This window comes from Lissotriton helveticus, chromosome 2_2 (genome assembly GCF_964261635.1).
Source record: "Lissotriton helveticus chromosome 2_2, aLisHel1.1, whole genome shotgun sequence".
Classification (NCBI taxonomy): domain Eukaryota; kingdom Metazoa; phylum Chordata; class Amphibia; order Caudata; family Salamandridae; genus Lissotriton; species Lissotriton helveticus.
Window position 1 is genome coordinate 510047119 of NC_136060.1, and position 7757 is coordinate 510054875.

A 7757-nucleotide genomic window follows, 5' to 3' on the forward strand; every position below is an offset into this window, starting at 1 on the left:
ATGATCTGTTTGGTTGGATTTTACTTCAATTTGTCATAATTAGCAGGGTCATTCAATTGCCTTTTGACCTCTTGGTAGTATTTCTGGCAATCCACCACAACAATATTCCACCCTTATCAGATGGTTTTATAATGATATCTCTATCATTCTGTAGATCTGTCAGAGCACACCAGTTCTCAGCCTTCGTGTTCTGTTGTTCCGATAGTTTGACTTCTTCTCTCCTAACCAGATATCTCTTAGGTCTTCAATCATGAGTTCATGAAGAACACCTATTCTGTTGCCTGGTGGGGGCAAAATTTGGACTTTGCCTTGAATGTGCTGCCCACAGATGTATTTATTTCAATGCCTAGCATATTGCAGCACTCAATATTTGTCCTTTCTCCTAGTGTTCCTTAACCCTGGACGTAGTTTGTGTAGTCCTGCTAGGCGTAGCTACGTGAAGTGCACTTCACACTACGCGTAGCTACACGAACTGCGTAGTGCGTTAGGGAAAATGTTGTTCGCACCGATTGCACAGTGCCGGATGCTTGTCCACACTGTGTAATCATTGCAAACGGCATCTTGTACAGTGCAAGCGGTTGCTTTCTGCCACTCGAGAAGATGTGTACTCGAGCTGCAGTTTTCTCAACGCGGACTGGTAGTTTCTCATCGCGAGCGGGCGCGAGCATACGCTACCACTTGCAATGAGAAACCTGACCTTCCTGCGATGAGAATCTCACGTTAACTTGATGTTGCTGATCGCGAACGAGGAAAAAGTCTCGCCGGGATGTCATTTTGCTCGCTCGCTGTCGCCAACTTGACGTTGAGGACCACGAGCAAGCAAAAAATGCCTGCAACGCGTTTTTGCACTGTGCTACATGCAATTCGTGCAGCGCATAGTTGCGCAAACTACGCGAGCATAGAGTAGTCCTACGCCCAGGGTTACTGTTCCTGCTACTTCTGATTTTCTTGATTTTTATTCTCCAGTTCCAAGCTGCACAATGTTTTTAGTGAAATTATGTACTCTGATGTTATTGATGACAGTTCTTGGAAGGCTCCAGGGTTCTTACTGGTGTGGGTCCTGGTTTCAAAGTGTTTCTTTAATTTTAACTTACAAAAGAAGTTATACCGATCCACTCTTGTTGTTGCTAAATGTATTCCATTGGTGGGACAGAATGTCAATCCTTTATTCTGTAAATTTATGTGTTTGATAAATTGATGACTAGATCCTCTTTCACCGAGCGGTCAGTATCTTTTACTTTTTCCACCTTTGGTGCCCCTTCCTGTGTTTTTTCTGGCTCCGCCTATTTCTCTTTGCTCTCCCACCATAGGTACTCCTCTGCCTTTACCCCCAGTTGTCATCCAGAGGAGGAACATCTCTCCTGAAAATCCATTCTTTGCCGAGCATTTGCAGGCTCTTCATCCCCCGATGTCCCTTCTGATCTCTCAGCACTGATCCTGTACCTGTACTGTGTCTTTGGTCCATTGTTTGTTTGTTGCATTTGGCATCAAAGCGACAGGCATAAGTGTATACTCTGAAAAACCAAAGGAAATGATGGACGGAGCGTTGACAATACAAGCACTCACCCCCAGTCAACTGATCTAGGTTTAATCCATCACCGTTCTTTAGCCCACTCTGCCACCCCAGTTCAGACATGGCCATATGCAAATCAGTCTGACCCTGTGCCTGAAGGGAACAGTCCAGCCCGAACTGCCAAGCCATGCCTTCCCTGGACCCAGATCAGTTGACTGGGGGGGGAGTGTTTGTATTGTCAACGCTCCGTCCATCATTCCCTTTGGTTTTTCTTTGTTCGCCCTAAGTTGGCAGGGTATGCTCAGACGTGAGTCCCTTGCTCACTTTGCCACTGGATTCAAGCAAGCCGGGCTGAAGACGGCTGTAATGCCAGAAACCGGTCCTGGGAAGCTTGATTCTGGTCCAGGAAAGACATGGCTTGGCAGTTCGGGCTAGACTGTTCCCATGAGGCACAGGGTCAGACTGATTGGCATATGGCCATGTCTGAACTGGGGTGGCGGAGTGAGCTAAAGAATGGTGATGGATTAAACCCATATCAGTTGACTTTGGGTGAGTGTTTGTATTGTCAACGCTCCGTCCATCATTCCCTTTGGTTTTTATAAGTGTATACTCTGTCAGGAGCAAAGTCAATTTTAACAAATTTTCTTAATTTTTTTTTTCCTATCTTCTTTTTTAAATCTTTTCTACAGTTCCTCAAACAGGTTTGTCCCATCTGTAGATTCCTGAACATTTTCAAGGGATTTTTCTAGAGTTTTGATCTTTTCATTCACCCGGGACAACCTCCTCTCTGCATGTATGATGAGGGTATTGATTAACTTCATGGAGCATTCAGAGGTGTGTTTACCACTGAGACAACAAATCCAGATCCAAGTCACTCAGAGTCAGAAGAACAAAAATCTTTAGGCCCCTCGGGACACGCTTGCATTCAATATATTTTTTGAGGGTCACACACTGCAATCATTTATTGATTTCCACGATTCTTGCTTGCTCCAATTCCCTAAGTTGTATTTTGGGTGTACTGATAATATTTAAATTTGAAGAGCAAATATTTCCTTGAGTGTTTGATATATCTCCATCTTCATCAAGCATCTCCTGAAGGAGCTGTTCAACTTTGCTCCATCTGTCCGCCATTATATGTCTAAGTAGTTGTACTGATAATCTCTATTTTCACTGGCCGCATCCCCCAATTGGTTAGCTCCCTATTTGTTTTTACTGATTCTTAAATTGTGGACCAATTTCCCTTTTTCCTATCTTTATGCAATTTTCATAAATTTTTCTAATATTTGTGGCTGATCCATTTCCCTCCTTTGTTGCGATTAAGTTTTCCTAATGGCTGCTTTGCAATTTGATGCTAATTACTCAGGGCATTGTCCTACATAGCTGCTTCCCTATTCACTGTAGGAGGTAAAGATGATTGCTATGGTCGCCTCTCTGTATTATAATTAATTCTAGTTCTCTTGTGTGTGCTTATTCAAAGACTACTCAAAGGTCAGAGAAATCCAAAAGCCTACAACTGGCGCCATTTTGAGTAATCTATGGCTATGGCCTAGTTCTTCAAGGTTTGTCTTTCCTACCCAAGGGTACCTGAACTTGCACTAATGCTGGAACGTGAAACCCCACACAAACCCACTTGACAAGCATTGCACTGTGGTGTACAAGGGCCTCATTTATGAAAAGTGTTGCATCGCGCAGTAAAACAGCGATGTGACACTTTTCAGCGCGCCCTCCTTGCGGCTTCATGGATGCGCTGTATTTATTGTACAACGCTCCATGTCGCAGGATGGACAGATACGTCAGGAATCCTGACGTATCTGTTGTAGCAAAATTGACGCATTGCTAGAGTGTGTTTATAAACAGACTCAACTCCGGCAATGTGTCCTTTCACATGTGGCTTGTCCCATGTGAAAGGGCCTGCGTCAGTCTTATGGCTGCTGTGGGGGATGCATAAGGTGTTGGCGTGGGGGGGTCCTAGAATTGGTGCAGTGAAATTTGATAGATTTCACTGCACCACTTCTATGGCCCTTTTTTGCAGGGGAACGTCTACCCTGCATACATTATACCTGACACAGGTATTATGTAGCACAGGGGTTTACAAAGTGATGCATCTTCTTAGATACGTCACTTTGTAAATATGTTTCGGTGTGGTACATATTTTATGCTGCCGGTTCATCATGAAAAGCGATGCTCCAGAGGCGCAAGGGGTTAAAAAAATAAGGCCCACAATATCTTGCTTTAGAATATCACGCACAATTGACTATACTAAGAAATAGACACTGAGAAGTCTATTTAGTAAATTAGTACTGAACACAGCGCAGAAGTAAAAAATGCTATGCTGTGTCGCATGAGAAGGAGAGAGCAGGACAGTGCCAAATCGAGAGAGAGATGGCCCTCATCGGTGTGTCTGCGGACGTGACTTTAAACTCCCTACCACCGAGCCTTTCTCTCACCGTACACACAGTGTTTCATTTGTGGTTATGTTATGGTCCTGGAGGTTTAACCCGTTGCGTGCTCGTGACGGAACCATTCCGTCACGAGCCTCGGGTGGGCTGTGCTGGTGACGGAACCGTTCCGTCACGGCCCGGCCGCCGCGCCTGCGCGGCGCTGATTTCGCTCCTGCGTGGCCCGTTCTATTAAGCAGGCGGTGCCGTGACGGAACGGTTCCGTCACAAGCACAGCCCAACCGAGGCTCATGACAGAGCGGTACCGTCATGTGCACGGGAGCGCCGCGCCCCCCCTCCCCCTTAGCACTGTGGCGGAATAGCCGCCGCAGCTAAGGGGTTAACAGCTTGAATCATTTGCACCAGATTAAAGTAATTTTAAAGTCAAAATACTTACTGGTGTGGAATTTGTTTCCACCCATTATCCATTGATGTGTTTAAGATAAACATAGAGACACAGGCAAAATAAAACGGTAGAGCTGAGGAAGCAGAAAGGAGAAAAGGCAGAGAGTGAGTAAAATAGATGAGAAGATAATGAAGGAAGGGAGGGAAACCAATGAAGGGGCGAGAGAAGAAAAGAAAAAAGAAAAAACTGAGAAATAATAGGAAAACGAAAAGGAAGAAAAGAAGGAAGGGATGTAGGAAGAAAAAAAACTAACATGTAGGGGAAGCGAGAAGAAATAAGTGGAGTGAATGAAGGAAACAAAGAGAGGAGGGGAAGCAGATGGGCAACAAGAAGAGAAAGAGGGAATAGAAAAATGCAAGAAGTGATGCAGCAAGACGGCATAAGGGTATAGCAGTGTAAATGTGAGGCAGGTAAAGAGGGCGGGAGGGGATGTTATGTTGTTTTATAGTGATTTATTGAGCACATATATACCAACCGGTGTCTTGGCGCTAACAGTCCTGAGTAAACAAAATGTTCCCTAATTGCGGAAAAGCCAAGTTTTGAGTTCTTTCCTAAAGGTCGTTAAAGTAGGAAAAGCCCTTATAGAGCTGGAGAGGCTAGTCCAAAGTTTGGTCGCACCAATGGGAAGCTCCTGCCGCCCCAATTGGCTTTCCGGGTCCTGGGTAGGAGCATCAGTTTTGCCCCTTCTGAGCAGAGGCATCTGTTGGGGGAATACCACTTCAACGACCGCCTCAAATACTGTGGGCCTGTGTTGTGCAAAGCTTTATATGTGAATGTGGGGACACTGGTCTGGGAGTGCGGAGCGGCTGATGTATGTATTGGAGGCCTTAACCGAGACACCGTTACCGCGTGTGCCTTGTTCTCACGAGGAAGTTCAATGAGTGCTTACCACACCTGACGAGGCGTTGAAGAGCTTTTCGGCGAGTAGCACATTACACCGGAACCCAAGATTAGTAGTTAGTAGATTTCTTTTGACTTGATTCATTCATATGGACACCGGGAGATTCCTAACATAAAAATCCAGGAGCACCGTGTGAGCCCTACAATGACCTGAACGCACACTGTCTTCTCTATTTCCAAGTGCTCCTTTGTCCTGATGAAGACCGCGCTGTGAGGCAACCACTCACCCTCCTCATCACTGGGGTCGAAACGTAGACCGTCCCACTGTTTTTCACGTGCTCATAGTACTAAATGTTATAAGTTGTATGGTACCCATGAGCAATGTATATACAAGAACTATTTGACCGATATTAGGCTGTGAAGGTCTATTTGTACATAGTGTGTATTGTATATTGTGTCACAAACACCTTTACCCTGTCCTCCACTTACCAATTCACTTTCACTACTCCTTTATCCCCTCCTTTCTCTTACACTCATGAGCACTACCAATAATTTCCTTATTACCAATGCTTTGAATATTAATTGCATATAGTGCTTTGAACTACCGAGTAATTAAATTCTCATTCAGATAATTTTTTGGGGATCATTTTTCCTGTTTGTGTTTTAATTTGTATAAATGCTTTGAGAATGTGTAGCTACTCCGACCAAATAGTATAACATACTGCTCTGCTGACCCAGGCCAGGTAGTTTTTACTTGGGCAAACCCCGTAAAAACTCAATATGAGCTTTATATGTGAGGATTAAGGCTTTAAATTTGATGCGGCTTCTAACTGGAAGCCAATGGAGATTTTTTATGAGTTTGTCCAACGATTGAAACTTAGGGCTACTCAGAAGTAGCCTTGCTGCAGCATTCTCTATCATCTTAATTTTAAGTCCATTACTATAATCCAATTTAGATAGAACTAGGGAGGTGACTATGATCTTCCTACTGTGCCCTGGAATATAGGGCAAGATTTTTTTTATCACTTTGAGTAAATAAAATTTAGAGGAGGTGACTGGATTGACTTGAGGCTCAAAGTTAAGTTTCCCTCAATTATTACTCTTAAATGTTTAGCCTTTGTCACTGGGTGGGTAATGAACCTAGTTCCTCCATCCACCAGTTATGGAAGCAATTACCGAACAAAATGATCTCGGTCTTTCCTGAGTTCAATTTGAGACAGTGTGAATTCATCCAGGAGCTGACGGCCAACATGTGGTCACGGAATCACGAAACAGGAGACACACGGCTTTTATAAACAGACAGGACGATTTGGGTGTCGTCCACATAGGACTTCAATGACAATCCAAAGGATCTGATAAAAGATGTCAGTTCTGACACACAAATATTGAAGAGAGTGGGGCTAACTGATGAGCCCCGCGGGACCCCACAAGGAAGTGAAAAGGAGGGCGACTCATATGTGCCAAGGGCTACAGATTGAAGTCTGCCTGATAGGGAGGAGGAGATCAAAGATAATGCACAGGGAACCTTGGCTTGTTTGGCCTATATAACGCAGTTAATGATTGCTGGCACATCAAGTTACCGTTTGATAAGATTATCAATGGGAATGACGGCCTTTCAAGCAGACATGTTCTGGACAATAACAATAAACAAGATATGTAGAAATGGCCGCAGTGCTGAAACATGAATCACGGAGCCCGTGTAGAGAAAAGTTATGCACGCATGAAAATAAAAGTAGTCTCTTAAAGGAACATATGTTAACCTACAGCATAACAAAACTGTAGTTGGCCGGTGCTCCTGAGAGAAAACAGGAAGTGATGCTACGGAAGTACCAACCAATCAGAAGCCAACAAAGAAGAGCAATGGGCGAGTAAACCAATGGCAAACAGCAGGTGGGATTACATCTCCTGCATTGATTACAGCAGGTCTTGAATACAACGCATGCGCGCTGCTAGGCTCGACCTAAAAATGGAGAATATGTCAATAAGAGAATGAGAAGAATAAAGTGTCAGTGGAAGTGACATAAAGGAGAATCCTGAGGACAGAGAGGTGAGCTACAGGCAAAGAGAAGCGGGAGCAAGACGGAAGGTGCAGGAGACAGAAAGCAACTGGAGGCAATAAACTGGTTTCCTTTAAAAAGGAAAAAATTGCAGACTACTTTTCTGCCCATTTTATCTTGCTGGAACATTTGACACATGACTGGTAATTACAGGAGCGGATGTGGTAATGCCGGGCGGGGGACGTGGCGGTAATACCCCACACTTCTGGACTGAGATCTGGAGACCATAGAAGCCTTTTACCACAGGTGGAGGTGGGCTTCAGCAGAAGCCATGATTTCAGTATTTCTTCCCCAAAACGCCCTGACCGCCACCTCAATCCAGGCGGTATTTAATGGCTTTTTCCCGCCATCCCGGTCGCTGCCTCAGCCAAGTTTAAATGGAAGGAAGGCGGGAAAAGTGTGATAAAAAGAGGAAAATAAAACCACAATTTGCCCGCCCTATTTCGCCACCTTCCACACTGCAAGAATCCAGAGTTAAACGCCTCTTCTCTAATGTTTTAAAT